This window comes from Mustela nivalis (assembly GCF_964662115.1).
Source record: "Mustela nivalis genome assembly, chromosome: 14".
In the NCBI taxonomy this organism is placed as follows: domain Eukaryota; kingdom Metazoa; phylum Chordata; class Mammalia; order Carnivora; family Mustelidae; genus Mustela; species Mustela nivalis.
In genome coordinates, this window is record NC_139033.1 from 76,755,570 (window position 1) to 76,772,122 (window position 16,553).

General features: G+C 44.4%; 1 protein-coding gene across 1 annotated transcript in view; it reads left to right on the plus strand.

Annotated features, from left to right (window-relative positions):
* The window catches only part of RAB31 (RAB31, member RAS oncogene family), a 127,287-nt gene that overhangs the window by 7,466 nt on the left and 103,268 nt on the right, over positions 1-16,553 (plus strand). The window lies entirely within an intron of this gene.

Here is a 16,553-nt window from a genome sequence, read left to right on the forward strand (position 1 = left end):
CCTGCTTTATCCACTATCACTTCCTTTCTGCTCTCCTGGAGTGCAGATCTTCTGACTGAGATCTTCTGGTAGAAAGCATAGTCCGAAAAGGGGCCTCAGTCAGAGACTTTCCTGAAAGGGGAGAGAGAGAGGGAGGGGGAGTGGGGGGAGAGAAAGGAAGACAAGAAAAGGGGAGAAGGGCTGGGGGGAAGAAAGGGAGAAAAAGAGGGAAAGAGAAGGAGAGAGAGAGGAATGTGAGTGTCCCTGTGCCTGGAGACTGTCATGTAGAAGTTACCCACTTGCCCTCTGCTGGCAAAGGGAAAGAGCCAAGTGTTTCCATGGGTTTTTGTTGGTTGGTTTGTTTTCTGGTCAAACTATTGGCCACGGCATTTACACTTATGGTAAGCTTAATTAAGAAAGTCTTTTTTTTTTTTTTTTTTTTTTTTAAGGAAAAAAAAAAGCGCCTAGCATCAATGCTCCATACTTCATAGACTTATCTTTCATTTCAGGAGCTAAAATACTTTCTAAATTTTGTTTAAGATTTTATTTATTTATTTGACAGAGAGAGATCACAAGTAGGCAGAGAGGCAGGCAGAGACAGAGAGGAGGAAGCAGGCTCCCTGCTGAGCAGAGAGACCTGTGTGGGGCTCCATCCCAGGACCCTGGGATCATGACCTGAGCCGAAGGCAGAGGCTTAACCTGCTGAACCACCCAGGCGTCCCTTTCTAAATTTTTTCATAATGCTCTTCTGAAGCTATTTTTTGTTGTTGTTGTTGTAAAGTAACACATGCTCATCTTAATTAAATTTTGAATCTAATTATGGGGAGGGGGCAGTGACTGAGATGCTGATTTCCATTTGAGACCACAAAGACTGAGGGATCCAAGACGATACCTTCAGCCTTGTTTCTTCACAATGACATAGGATTGTACAAACTTGCCACAGTCTTGTTTCCTCTTGTTAGCTGAAAATCCTGCGGGTATGAAGAAATCAGCCTACCTGCCTTCCTCAACGCCCTGGTTCTCCTTTTTGTAGCCCCTCTTCTCTCCCTGTCTCTGGTGTTACATTTAGATGACCGCTCTTAATTTTCTGGTCAACATCAAGTTCACAGTCTTGTTCTACTGTTTTGTCGTTGTTGTTATTGTCATCTCTGTTCTTTCTTGCCCCGCAGGATCATTTTCCTCCATCCGTTTAATTTGTTTTCTTATTCTCCTCACTTCTCATCGATGGATCATCAGACTGTCCTCCCTAAAAGAGGCATCGGGGCTTAGGTCTTAGAGGGAGGGTTTCTAGTCTGTTCTTCAAGGGCTTCCCCACTGCTGAGTGGGGGAGTGCGTGCTGAGCTGAGCCTGGTGACCTTCCCTCCTGATGCCAGTTCAGACCAGAACCCCCAACCAGGCTTACCCTTTGGAGAGTAACGCAGGACAACAGGGGTATGTGTAAAGTGGATGAAGGTTTAACTGAGGGCTGCGTGTGCCTTTAGTGAGGAATGGAGCTACTCACTGGGAGATGCGCAACGTGGCTGCTGGGCTGGGCTGTAGCGCGTAGAACAGTTTCCCAGAGAGGAGGGGACAATGTCTTTGAGGTTTATAGTCCAGCCGTGTCCTTGGTGTGATGGGCACACATGGGAATCAACCCCTGGTGACCCTGTGGGGTGTCACGTGATACTTCATTGCCCCATGTTCCCAAGGAAGGGCCGGGGAGTTTGGGAGAGGTCAGGGAGGCCGTGTGGGAGTCTGCTGCTGAACCACGTAGGCCCAGGGCAGAGGAGGGAAGTGTGGAGGGAGTGAGTGGGAGAGGCATTGCTTACATGGGCATTCACTGACAGGAAAAAATTCTAAAAAGACTCATTTGTCCAAGTGGTGATCCCTGTGGGGGTGGGGCCTAATTTGCACTTAAATATGACTTACTCTTCTCTTCTTTGGTTTATTTAATGAGCACACATGGTTGCTTGTGTCAGTCATTTAAAACCTGTAAAAATTTGCTGCAAGGCCAAGGAGACGTTTGACAAGGAGAGATTCCCTTTGGTTGTTACTGGTAATGACTGATAATTTGACACTAAAACTGGAAAGTAATTTGGGTGAGACCTTGAGAGGTCCTTGAAACCGTGAAGGTTATGCCCACAGGCCACGGGAGGCCATGTCTGTCCTCAGCAGGACACAAGCCCGCTGGAAGGGCTCATCAGGATGCTATGTTCTTATTCCTGCGTGTCACTGTTAGGTCTCCTCGTGACTGCTCTGGCTTCCCCAGCACTCTCAAAGCTAGTCTTTCTCAAAATGGGGTTTTGGAAAGTTGTGGGTCTGGCATTCTGCCCCCCACAGGGTCCGTTGCTTTTTGTGCCTGTTTGTTTTCGAGGCTGTTCTTTAAAAAGGAAAGAAAATTACCTCCTGGATCTTCAGGGTGATCGCTGTGTGACAGAAGTGCGTCAACTTCAATGCCCATAAGAACTGGCTCATGGGACAAGAGCCCAGGCAGAGTTCGGACAGAAATAACGCAGGGGACCACGTGAAGATCCAGTGATCCTGTGGCACGTCCCGTATATTTACCAGGCACTGTGCCAGGGCGTGGGCATACAGCGGGTGACAAATCGGACCCACAGTCCTGACCTCATGGAGCTGACATTGCAGCAAGAGTGATCACCGCTCTTAAATACCGAGTCCTGGGGAGGTCTGCGGCGGAGAGAAAGCTGGGGACAGGGAAGGGCAGGGAGTGGGGTGGGAGCGCTGTTGGAGGTTTGGGGCAGAAGAGTAGCAATGGTCTGACCTCTCTTTTCGGCAGATGGCTCCCGCAGCTGGGGAACTGGTGGAAGGCCAGGGCACGGTGATTTCCATCACAGGGTAGCAGCCTAGGCTGTGAGTGGGGTCCCACTTTGGCTGTTTGAAGGTAGAAGTGAATACTTTGCTGACAGATCACGTATGGAGTGGGAGGGAACCATACCGTCACATGGTGACAGCATGCTGACCTCTGAGTGCTCCCCAGCCCTGGGCTATTTCAGTTTAGCAGAGCAACACGATACATCACAGCAGACTGACTCATCTGAATGTTGTTGGTTTTGTACTTCACTTTGCATTTAATTAATACATTTATGTTTATAGTTTCAGAATATCATAAGCAGTTTGTGTGTCCTTTAATCATTTGCATTTATTTACACTGCCATTAATGTCTACATTGGGATCCATGGATGGGATTGCTTTTCCCCTTAAAAAAGCCTATGGAGGCTTAAACGAGCCTGAGAAACACTGCTCTGACCATTAAGGTTGTCCTTGGGTTAATGGCACTCTTGTCCCTCATGAAGTGTCTGATGTTGGCAGGACCGTGGGAGAGGAGGCTGTATTCTAGAAATCAGGGTCCGCTGCAATGTGGAGGTATGTTCTTGGCAATGCCAAGTGCTGGCCCAGGATGCTATTCCCAGAGGAGTAGGCCTCAACCGTACAGTCTTGCTACTTTTTCTGGTGTGATGCAGCTCATGGACAGCCTTGGAAATCCGAGACCCTCCCATAGGGATACCTAGATTCTGTTCTGTATGTGGCCAAAGAATGCATTAGGCTTTTAAAAGAATGTTCTTCTCATAAAAGCATTATTCATATAAGCTTGAGGATCACAAACTCAGATTTATAGATCTTCCAGAATAATTCAGTTTAAAAGGAACTAGTAATAAATAGGGTTTATAGATTTTTTTTTGGTCTATAGATTAAAAAAAAAAAAGATCCCTGTTTAATTAATTAATTATTAATTAATTTATTTTTAAAAGATTTTATTTATTTATTTGACGCAGAGAGAGACAGAGACAGCAAGAGAGGGAACACAAGTAGTGCGAGTGGGAGAGGGAGAAGGAGGCTTCCCGCTGAGCAAAGAGCCCAACGCGGGACTCGATCCCAGCACCGGCCAAAGGCAATTGCTTAACGACTAAACCACCCAGACACCCCGAAAGATCCCTATTTAAACAGATGAGTTGTATTATTTGTAGACCTCCTCGTAGGTTAATCTTAGTAACATAACCTAATCTGTACTGTTGCACAATAAAAATGGAAATATTTTAAAAATATTGTTGTTAAAAGTTTGGCTGTATGATTTACTGATTTGAGTGCATTGCTGCTGTTAATGTGAATCGGGTTACTGCACATTTCACTCTGTCAGCCCCGCGCTTCTGACTTGTGAATCACCACTGTTGTGTCACCGCTAACCAGATGTGCACATCCTTGTTCTTGTTTTCCAGCAACATAGTTATGGACACTCTGCCTGTGTCTTCAGACATCCTTGGCTTCTTCCTCAGAAGCACTACAGTGGGTTTCTAATTGCCCCTACCCCTAACCCAGCAGGGTCCTCGATAGTTGGTTGGGAAAGATCGGTGCACAGTCTTGGAACTGAAACTAAAACATACCCCGTTCTTCCCCAATCAACAGGGTGCTTCCGAATGCCTCTGATTAAGAAGGGTGTCACTGCATAGATGAACTTGAACTCAGGCTAGTTTGTGAGTATCTCCGTAATCCTAACAGCGGACATGTGCTGAGTCTGACTCGTGCGCCAGGCATCGTCTGAGTATGTCAGTTACCACTGCTGTGTAACAAGCCATCCACCCCGAGTAGTTTCAAAGAACAAGGCATTGTTTTTTATTCTCCCAGTTCTGTGGTTTGACTGGGCTCTGAGGGTAGCTCTTGCCTGGGTTTCCTTGCCGATCGCTGGTCGGTGCTGGCTGGGGTGGGCACCCTCTGCGGGCTGTGCCACTCACATATCTGGTGCTTCTGCTGGGGTGGCCGGGCCAGCTGGGGCTAAGCAGATGTCTCTCTCCATGTGGCCTCTCCCTGCAGTTAGCATAGGTTTCTTCGTAGCGTGGAGTCTCAGGGGAGGGAGACTTGTCATCTGGGGGCTGGCTGTTTCCAGAGTGAGTGTTCCATGAGCTTTGGGAGGAAGAGCCCAGAATGGCATATCTGTGAGGTGTGATTGATGGAGGAAGTCACTGAGGCCAGCCCAGAAGCAAAGGGAGGAGATTTACGCTCCACCTCTTAATGGGAGGAATGCCAAGAATTGGTGGCCATATTTAATCTCCCCCAACTGAGTAAGTGCTTTATATACCTTATGGCATTACGGGGGTTCTGTTATTGTCTCCACCTTGCTGATGAGCAGACTGAAGCTTAGGGATTAGGGACAGGCACAAACACTGACTACTAAGAAGGGAGGCTTTGTGGATTGGAACTAGCTTTGTTTGACTCCAGGACACAATGCACTGAACTACTTTGCTGTGCCTCAAAACTTGATCCTTATTGGTCCCAGATCACTTGAGCACAGCTGGCATGCAGTAATGGTTCGATAGAATGGGATTATTAAAAAATAAAAGGTTGGGACGTCTGGGTGGCTCAGTCGGTTAAGCCACTGCCTTCGGCTCAGGTCATGAGCCACATGGGGCTCCTTGCTAAGCGGGGAGCCTGCTTCTCTCTCTGCCTCTGCTTGCCACTCTGCCTGCTTACGCTCTCTCTCTCTCTGACAAATAAATAAATAAAATCTTAAAAAAAAAATAGAAGGTCCCGTGTTTAAAAAATAATAACCACTGAACCAGGTTTGAAGTATATCCATGGAAGAAAGGAGGCAAAATTCCCAGCCTGTTAGGGTCACTGGCAAGTGTTTCAGGACACAAGACAGCTGGTTCTCAGTTCTGGGAATGTAGTACATATGAAGAGGCAAAGTACAGCATCAGGATCCTGACGACAGTGGGGAGGTCCTAACATGTCCCCATGGGCTCTAATGCACGATGACAACGACAGCAAAGCAGCAGCACTCTGGATGGTTGTAGTGCACGGTCCACCTACAGGGTGCGCTTCCTGTCCCCGATTTGCAGGTGCGAGACACTGAGCTTGGGGTGTTGACCGTTTTGCTCCAGGTCCAGAGCCTGTGTGTGGGGGGAGCAGCCCGGAGCCCCGGCTTTCTCGCCCTTCCCCATTTCCCGGCTCATGTGTGCAGGAAGCAGCGTTTTACTTTGGTTCTTTCAGTCCGTTACTCTTCCCTGGGATGCCTGTTAAGTGCTATGTCAGGAATGTCAGTTTGCAAGTTGTGAACCATCTGTCAGGACCGCCAGCCTGTAAGATGGGTGGGGCCTGTGAGATGTCTGCTGGTGTGACTGTCGCCACAGCCGTGCCAGCCTGGATAAACCTCTGGGCAGGGACACGGGAGGACCTCTTCTGTCTTCGCCACTTAACTAACTCACGTGACATCTACCAGGGAATCCTGCCTGGGAAATCATAGTCAGAAAATTCTCTTACTCTCCCGCCATGAATCATTTTACATCCTGATAACCTCAAAAGGCATTAGGGGAGTTTGAATAGATGGTTCTACGGGAGGATTCCAATTTAGAAGTTTTCTTTAATCTTCTCTGCTATGGGATCTGCAAGATGTATATGCTAATAATAGCTTTTGATTTACTCCATATTGTCGAACTTCATTATTTTTACTAACTTGACCAAATTTATAACATACTCTTTAAACTTTTATGTTGAAGTATAACATTCGTATAAAAAAAACTGCACAGATGTTAAATGTGGTGCAAAATGGATTTTCACCAAAATGAGTAGACCTGTATAACCACAAACACGCAGGTCCAGAAAGTGACCAGTCCATCAGAAGCCCACCCTGTTTCTCCTTCCTGGCACTAGCCTTCAAAAAGAAAGAAAGAAGAAAAGAAAAGCAAAAAAGAAAGAAAACTAAGCTATTCTTCTGACTTTTAACACTATGCTATTATAGTGGACCCTTGAACAATGCAGGGATTAGAGGGTTGACCACCTGCACAGTTGAAAATTCATGTATAACTGTTAACACCTCTGGAAACTTAACTACTGATAGCCTATTGTTGACAGAAGCCTTACCAATAACATAAAGCTAATTAACATCTATTTTGTATATATTATATAATGCATTATTACAATAATGAAGTTTTCTCTAACTTCAGAGAAAAAATGTTATTAAGAAAATTATAAAGAAAATACATTTACAGTACTACTGTGTATTCATGGAAGAAAATCTGTGTGTGAATGGACCCCTGTGGTTCAAACCTGTTGTTCAAGGGTCAACTATATTTTTGCTAGTTTTTAATTTTTTTATTTTTAAATTAAAAAAAATTTTTTTAAATTTATTTCAGAGAGAGAGCAAATGGGGGTAAGGGGCAGAGGGAGAGGAATAAGCAGACTCCCTTTTGAGCAGGGACGGGGCTTAATCCCAGAACCCGAGAATCATGACCTTAGCCGAAGGCAAGTGCTTAACTGACTGAGCCACCCAAGCACCTGATTTCGCTTGTTTTAAAATTATACTTACTGAAGGATCTTCATTATTTTAAAGTATATACTAAAGTGGTGGTGTTTAATAGAAGCGCCTAGAACAGGAGCCTCCCAGGTGGTGGGTGTGGGCTGCCTTCATGCCACAGGGAGTAGGGACTCAGGCGCCAGCCTTGGCTGGTGGGGGTGAGCAGGCTGCAGCCACCTGTTTCCCCTGTGTCCACTGTGTCCTGTGCTAGACAAATAGTATAGTATTTTCCGTGTATGGTGGGATATGAGGGAGATTGGAAAGCAATGGAGGCCTATTTTTATCAATTAATTAAATAGGAAGCATTATTAGTTGTAGATAAATAAGCTTTTTTAAAGTGTTCCAGGGTGTTTGAAAGCAATTCCATCAAGTATTAAAAATACTGTGCCTATTTTTAATGAAGAAGACCTTTCTATGAAGAAAACCATTGCGAAGACCCTTCTTTCTCAAAGTTCTTCTTCTTCTTCTTCTTTTTTGGGGGGGGTTGTAGAGAGAAGGCATGTGCACAGGTGGTGTGGGAGGGGTAAAGGGAGAGGGAGAGAGAGAATCTTAAGCAGGCTCTACGCTCAGTGTGAGTCCAACGTGGGGTTTGATCTCACAATCCTGAGATCATGACCTGAGCCAAAATCAAGAGTCAGATGCTTAACCAGCTGAGCCACCTGGACGCCCCTTTCTTAAAGTTCTTTTTAATGACTGGAGTTAATACATACTTGTAAAGAATACAAATGGTACAAAAACGTTCCAAAATGAAAAGTGCAGAGACCACCTTCATCTGGTGATGTCTTATGGTTCTTATGTAGTTTTCTAGATGTGGTCTGTACATATGCAAGTGTTCTTTCCCTGTATCTTTCACCTAGAGGTAAACCTTGACTATCTTTTCATGTTGCTATATGATTTACCTCCTTTATTTTAAGAGTGACATAGAATTCTCTCACAACAATATACCATGATTCACTTAATTGGTGCCCTAATGACAGATATTTGGATAATTCCAATTTTGGTTTTTATAAATAATTTGCAATAAAGTGTTTGTATCCAAATTTTAATGTATGTGTGTAAAATACATCTGTAGGATAATTCCCAGAAATAGAGTTTTGGGTCAGAGATACATGAAGTTTATGTCTTTAAAAAGATATTGTAAAACTAATTTCCAAAATATTGTACTAACTAACTTACTTCCTTTTAAGTGTTTAGAGTATGATTTTCCACACATTTACTCATAATGAATATCACCGAGATTTTTTATCTCTGCTAATATTATAGGTTAAAAGTGATAATCTGTTCTTGTTTGCACTTCTTAAATAATGAATATCTTTTCATATATTTATTGACTGTTTTATTCTGGAATTTTCCAAGTTGCATCATTTACCCCTTTTTAATTGGGTTGTTTTTCTTATTGATTTGTGAGAACTCTTTGCATATTCAGAAACCAAACCTTTGTCATTTATATTACACGTCTTTTTCCTCAGTTTGTTGGTTTCTATATTACTTTGTTTACAATATTTTAAAAAAATCATACCAAATATTTAAAAACCTTTACTTAGCCAAATATGACTGTCTTTTCTTTAATGGTTTTGGTGTTTTATGTCTTGCTTTGAAAATCCTTCCATACTCTAATATTATAAAAATCTTTACCTATATTTTTATTTTGCTCTAGTACTTTTATAGTGTGCTTTTTAAAATTAAACTTTTTTTTGATTAAATGGAATTTATTTTGGTACCAAAAGCCAGGTTGGGATTTGTTTTGTTATTTTTTCTTTTTTTCTTTTTTCAAATGTCTCAGTTTACTGATTAATTCATCTTTTTTACTGATCTGATATGCTATTTGTGTTATAAACAAAACCCCCATGTGTATGTGGGTCTATTTCTATATTCCATATTGTTCTATTAAAAATCCATAAATTTCTGAATCAATCATATTCAGGAAAATTTAGAAATAGTATAAAGGAATTGGTTTATGGTAGCTGAACAGCATAAGTCTGTTATGAACCTGAATATCCAGGGCTATAAGTTGAAACGAGTTAATTGATTTGCTCATTCAACAGATATTTATGCCGCCCCTTTTAACACTATTAGCCACTACTAACATGCAAGATTTTGCTAGGTGCTAAGTGTATGGTGAGTTTTGATTGTTTATGACACTACACATCTCACTGAGAATAGTAATCTGGAACACTCTGTTTATTTAATTCATTTGGTGGTTACTGGAAGATACTTCAATGAGTGAAAAATTTAGGGTAGCTAAATGGAAAGAAAGCTGTTGGGAGCTGAGTCTTAGCTGGGGTGGGCCTGGCTCTGAAGTGTGGTGGCCCATGTGTTTGGATCGGTGGTAGAAAAATAAGCAAGCAGAGTGATGAGTTGCACTTTCCACCATCTACAGCCCTTGGGTATTTTCCATGGTGTAAATCTTTATTTTTTTTCCACTTCAGAGTGAGCAGGATTCCTTCCATTGGAGTTAGTCCAGAAATTGCTATGTCAGTGGGAATTTTGAGTCTAAGAGTTGGGGATAAAATGAGCTTAACATGTAACGCAGTCCACTTAAAAGCGTCTTCATTCATTCTTCATCTCCCCCAAATAGTGAGCGGTGCTGGGGTCATTGGGACACCAGGTTTCTGATGCACGTCATGTACGGACTATAGGGGACATGCTCCGGTGGATGAAACGATGACCCCACACTGCGGTGAGGTCCAGTGCTGCTTGTGGCGAGTCACACCGGGGATAGGTGGCTTCCAGGAAGATGACACTTTCTATGACCAGAGCTGTCCCATTCTTCAGTATCAATAGCCATCCTAGGGGCACAGCTTCTCCTTTATTCTGATTACTAGGTTAGCTTAGAATTTTGATTCCCACTGTATGCCTACAGTTCCAGCCAAACCCCAAGCCCTGTCCCATCTTCCTGGGCTGTCATTACCTCCAGGAGTCAGCCCGAAGTGGGTGTGGCCAGAACTCCTGGGATGGTAGACGGTGGTGGGCTCCTAGCTCCCTGCCTCTCCTTGTTGTCCTATTGGTCAGATCCAGGCGCCCGCTGGCACAACTCCCAGCCCTTCAGCAGCTGGCCTCTCCATTAGTTTTTAGACTCTGGCCCACCCTCCCTCCCAGACTGAGAGAGCCTCCGAATGGTCTTCTGGTGTTCATCCAGATAAATTAGGTCCCTGAAGTTGGAGGTGGCAGCTATCAGAAAGAAGCAACTAGAGAAGCACTCCACACCACCCCCCCCCCCGCCCCAGTGGGGAAGGGTGGTTGGCAAAGTGAAGTTACTATTTTAAAAAATTATATAAATTATTTAAAGACAGGTTTCTGTTTCTTATACTTAGGCACAAAAATAGGTGAATGCTGCTGATGTGTGTCTAATTCTCCCTGAGAAGAGAGTGGTGTATGAAAATGTAGAGGGGAAAGAGTGTGTTCTATTTTACGGAGAGGATTGCTGTGTAGCAGGGGACCTGTGCCTGTTCCATGGGACTAAAGACAGGGGAAGGAGGAAGGGATAAGACAAGGTGAAGCACTCGGACCCCTCAGACTAGTTGTAGAAAGTAAATACAGATGACCCTCGAATAACAGGGGTTTGAACTACACACTTTTACTTATACGTGGGTTTTTTTCTTTTTTCAGTAAATACCGTACTGTAGAAATGCTTTTTTCCTTTTTTTTTTTTTTTAAGATTTTATTTATTTATTTGGCAGAGAGCACAAGTAGGCAGAGAGGCAGTCAGAGAGAGGGGGAAACAGGCTCCCTGCTGAGCAGAGAGACCGATGCAGGGCTTGATCCCAGGACCCTGAGATCATGACCTGAGCCGAAGGCAGAAGCTTTAACCCACTGAGCCACCCAGGTGCCCCAGAAATGATTTTCCTTACGATTTTCTTAACCTTTTCTTTTCTCTTACTTACTTTATTTTAAGAATGTAGGATGTAATATTTATAACATACAAAACACGTGTTAATCCACGGTTTGTGTCATCAGTAAGGCTTTCGGTCATTAGTAGGCTATTAGTTAAGTTTGGGGGGAGTCAGAAGTTATATGCAGATTTTCACCTGGGCAGGGGATCAGCACCCCTAACCACTGATTTGTTCAAGGGTCAACTGTCAGTATCTATCCAACCACCCACGCTGGGCACTGGGCAGATGCCCTGTACCATCTTACCCCAACCCAGTAAGGTGCACCTCTTATTAGCATCACTGTGCAGATGAAATGGAAGCCCAAAGAAGTTACCAACTTGCTTCAGGCCATTTGGTCAGTTAGCAGCAGGACTGATGTTCACCTCTAGGCCACTCCAGAAACTGCTGTTGAATCACCATGCTAACTGCCTCCCGTAAAGGGTCAGGATGAGGTGACTCATGCTGGGAGTGTTGTCAAAGTTTGCTACGTACATTGCGATTAAGCTCCACATTGGCTTCCAAGTTTGGTTATTGACATGCTCATCCTCAAGGAGGAAGGGGGAAGCCCACATCTCTGGACCAGTGGTTTTAGCTGAGGGGTTGTGTCTACTCCCAAGTCTGCAGTTTCGTGCAGCATGGAGCCTATCTATGTGAAGGTGACTTCGGTGGTGATATTTGAAGAATGGCTGAAAGGATTTTTCTTTGTCTCAAGAGGTGTTGAAACAGAGCTGGGGGACCACACGTGGGGGCACAGACATGCTCACTAGGTATTTTCAGAGGCTCAGGATAGCATTTTTTTTTTTTACAAGATTTTATTTATTTATTTGCCAGAGAGAGAGAGAAAGAGAGCGAGCAAGCACAGGTAGGAAGAGTGGCAGCAGAGGCAGAGGGAAAAGCAGGCTCCCTGAGGAGCAAGGAGCCTGATGTGGGACTCGATCCCAGGATGCTGGGATCATGACCTGAGCTGAAGGCAGCCGCTTAACCAACTGAGCCACCCAGGAGTCCCTCAGGATAGCATTTTGCACAGGCACGTTTCTGGTTGCTGGTGGAAGAAGGAATACCATGGTTCTGGGCTGGGACACGTCTGCCAGGAACCTTCGAGTGGCTGCTGAAGAAGGAGAGGCCCTGGCCCCCACTCATCCTTTTGGCCTTAAGTGGAAGTCATTGCCTGCGTTCCCCATGCTGCCCTCATAGAGGAATTAGGCCACTACGTATTGAAATGAGACATTGCAAGTATTCTGCAGCATTCTTTTTCAAACTGCATACACTTGTTCAAGTTTGTTGAAAAGAATAGTTCGAAATAGCTGGATCTCTTATGAGAGCCAGTTTAAGTGTAAGTGTGTGAGACCAGAAAGACAAATGAGTAAGGGTCCGACCGAAATGCTCGTGTACAGCGATCCCACCGGCCCCCACCTGCTGCAGGGAGGGACTGGGGTTGGGGTCTTCGCCTTCCAGTTCTGGTTGCTGAGGATCTATTGGGAGAGTACTTTTATTTTTTGATGAGGTACTCTCTTCTGTAAAGGGGTAGGGAAACGGAGTCATAGTGAGCTGGTACGTGTGTTACTCCGCGCTAAGGTGGATCCCCACGCGGCCCCACTCAGTTTCCCATTTGCGTGTGAACTCCTGCTGGTCAGCGGTGACGTTGTGCACATATGACGTGTCATTGCTCTTGGAGTCGACGGGCCTCAGCTTAGCTGGAATGTCCATGCTTTCGTGGCCTCCAGTCCTCAGGTATCATGGGACAGGAGACTTCGTTGGCTTAGTTTCCAGATCACATGCAGAGAACATTTCTCAGAACACTTCCCTGAAAGGCGTCCGAGCCAAGAACGGCTTCTCCCTTGGCACTGAACAGTTATTTTCTGGAGGTGGGTGCCGCAGCAGGTCTGAGGTGTACAAACCACAAAATTCGACCAAAGGAATGTGGTAGACCTTGGTCTTTTACTTTAGGCAACTCCTCTTGGCATTGATTCCCCGGGGAAGCCGTTCCTGCCTTCCCAGCAGAGGCTCAGAAGGCAGGAGGAACCTCTGCGCTCCCCCATGCCCCCACCGCCGGCACCGGCTCATGACCTCGTCCGACCAATCAGATTCATGCATCCTGGCCTCTGCCCCGGGGGGCTGGACCCAGGGAGCTGGGATGGGGGAGGATGTGTTGCCTGGGAATGGCAGTAACCCCAGCAGGCAGGCCACGGGGGAACCGTGTCCAGCAGACTTGCTTTGCCAGCCTGACATCGTGGGGTGATTTTGGCTCGCACCAAAATCTGTTCCCCAGCTGGGGTCTCCAGTTTCTGAAAACCCCATTGAGTTAACCAGCATTATGGTTTCTCACCCATACTGGTGTCTTTCAGGTGAGGAGGCTTCAAGGAACCGGACTCCTCAGTTCATATCGCAGTTATCCCTGGCCCACGTGCAGCCTTCCTTATATTTTAGCTCTAATTAATTTGTTCTTCTTTACTCCACTCCAGGCCCTCCACGGAGCTCTGACCATTTTGTTATGTTCATTGTGTGTCTTTTCATTTCTCTGCTAGAATTTTTTTCCTGTAAATTTCCTTTCTGCTTCAAGACACCACTTCAGCCTCCAATGCTAACTTTAGGGTGTGGTGATTTTGTCAGGCCATGTGACCATGGACTTGAAGAGGTGCAACCAGCAATTCAGGTCGGCAGCGGGGAAGAGTCAAGCAGTGAGTGAAGTGATTGGCCAGGTGAAGATGTTTAGGGCCTGGAGGTCACATAGCCCTTGCAGGGCTGGCTTGGGAGACTGGTGCAGAAGAGATGGTGGACATGGCCAGGGGATGACAGAATCTTAAGTCAGAAGGGGCACTGGGAGGCTATCCTTGGCTCTGGCCACCAGAAGCTTCCAGGGGTGGCCACCTTTGGCTCCAGGACCAAATCACTGTGTCCATGAGCCTCAGGAAGGGAAAGACTCACCAGGTGATCAAAAGCCTGTCTCTTAAGGAGAACTCTCCTACACTGTTGGTGGGAATGAAGGTGGTGCAACCACTCTGGAAAACAGTGTGGATGTTCCTAAGAAGTTGAATATAGAGCTACCCTATGACCCAGCAATCACACTACTGGGTATTTACCCTGAAGATACAAATGTAGTGATCTGAAGGGGCACATGCACCTGAATGTTTATAGCAGCAATGTCCACAGTAGTCAAACTATGGAAAGAACATAGATGTCCATCAACAGATGAACGGATAAAGCGGATGTGGTATGTGTGTGTGTATGTATATATATATGAATACAATGCAGCCATCAAAAAGTGAAATCTTGCCATTTGCAACAACGTGGATGAAACTAGAGGGTATTATGCTAAGCGAAATAAGTCAATTAGAGAAACACAATTATCATATGATCTCCCTGATATGAGGAATTTGAGAGACAGGGCGGGGGCTTGTCATGGGAAGGGAGGGGAAAAAAATGAAATAAGATGGGACTGGGGAGGGAGGCAAACCATAAGACTCTTAATCTTGGAAAGAAACTGAGAGTTGCTGGAGGGGAGGGGTGTGGGAAGGATGGGGAGGCTGGGTGATGGACATTGGGGAGTAGATGTGCTATGGTGAGTGCTGTGAATTGTGTGACTGATGATTCACAGACCTGTACCCCTGAAGCAAATAATACGTTAGATATTAATTAAAAAACAAACAAATAAAAAAAGCTGATCTCCTTTACCTCAACATTGTGTGCTAGACGTGTTGTATGTGATTTTATCCCATCAACATCTATTTCTTCTTTTAAAAAAGAGTGGTTTGTTTTCCTCACTCTTAACCTTCTTGATGTCGTAAGTTAATACCTTCTTTGTCATTATTAAAACATTTAATTTTTATTCTAGATTGTAAACCTAGAACTTACACTCTAGAAGTGTGCTCTCCACTGCTGTTACTGATCTTTTAACATGGGTCAGTTCTCCCTGGGGGACAGTATTGGACCAGAGCTGCCCAGGGCCTCCTCATAGGTGACATTCAGGACTCTGGAGACTGTGTGAAGGGGCTTTCTTTGTTACTGAGGGGGCATCCTACCCTCCCGCTTCCCTCTTGTTCATTTGTTGACTGGTAGAACTGACATTTCCCTCTGTCCGTGAGTTTGTATTTGTTCACTTATAAATTTCTTGATAGCTCAGAACATCAGAACAGTGGCATTCATCCTGGGAATTTTTTTTTATAAATACTTGTTGTTTGTGTTAATGTGATATCCCACATCCGAAGCCAATTCGGGAAATGTTTGTTAATAATTAGATTTGCCAAAGACAGGGGATGTCTTAAGTGGGTTATGCTTTCAGCTTCTAAAAGGCTTCAGACCATGGTGGTAATTAACTTGCTTTCAAATTGTATGTAATTTGTGTTAGAATACACTGATTTATTTTGAAAGCACAATACTTTTTTATTATACTTAACTTTCCAAGTTTTCTCCTAACGCTAGGAAGGTTTCAGGGGCAGCATTTTGAATTACTGTTGCATGGAAGTGGGCAAGGGCTCATTATTTTTGTTTTAAATCTGTGATATCTCTAGCCCACTCTTTCAAATACCTATTGAAATTTAGTACCTTATTTTCCTTATAAATATTTTATGTCCCAGTGGTGAGAATGGATCAATGGATTTATGCGCCTAACAGGTTCAGTTAATTAGTTTTGAATAGTGTGCCAAGGTGACACTCAGTTTTATGACTTTCCATGGATGATGGATTCTGCTACTGTGACAAGGTCAAGCACATAAAAATCCCAATCAAATGCCATAGAAAGCACAGTTCCATATGTCAGTTTAATTCTGTAGTCGTCTTTTTGTCAACGATTCCATCTGTCTCAATTTAAGATTAGCCTCAGTCATGCGTTTGAAACAGGTAATTAATGTAATGTCATATAATTCCTTATACGATAGAATATGAATAGATACAAAGTGTTTCATAAAGGGAAAGCAGCAGCATCCTCTAGATACTGAATTAGAGATACTCTACCAACCCTTCAGTCTCTACTACAACCTAAGTAGCTTGGTATGGGGTGGCTACATAATGTTGTTAATTGTGTGTTACTTCTAATGAGCAGGCATATGTCATCATCTACTGTAGCTCTTCACCAGGAATGTAATGGCCAAAGTAATTTGCTTGTGTTTATTATTCTGGTCATGGGATAGTAGCAGGTGTCACAGCAAATCAGTCTTGGATTGATAATAGGTGGTCACGAAGGCAGAAAACGGCAGGCTGGAACACATGGACCCATACCTATTATATAATCTCAAGTAACCATGGCCGGTTATACTGGGAGGGCCTGAAATACTACATTGCAGAAAGCATCCAAGCCAGGGTCTCTAAATAGGTTAGAGGGTTCTACCAGATACTCTACTCCCTTCCACTTCTTTTAAAAGCTCTTATTACTGAATGGTCTTAAGAAGAGTTTTGTCTATCCTAATGTCTTGTCTGTCCAA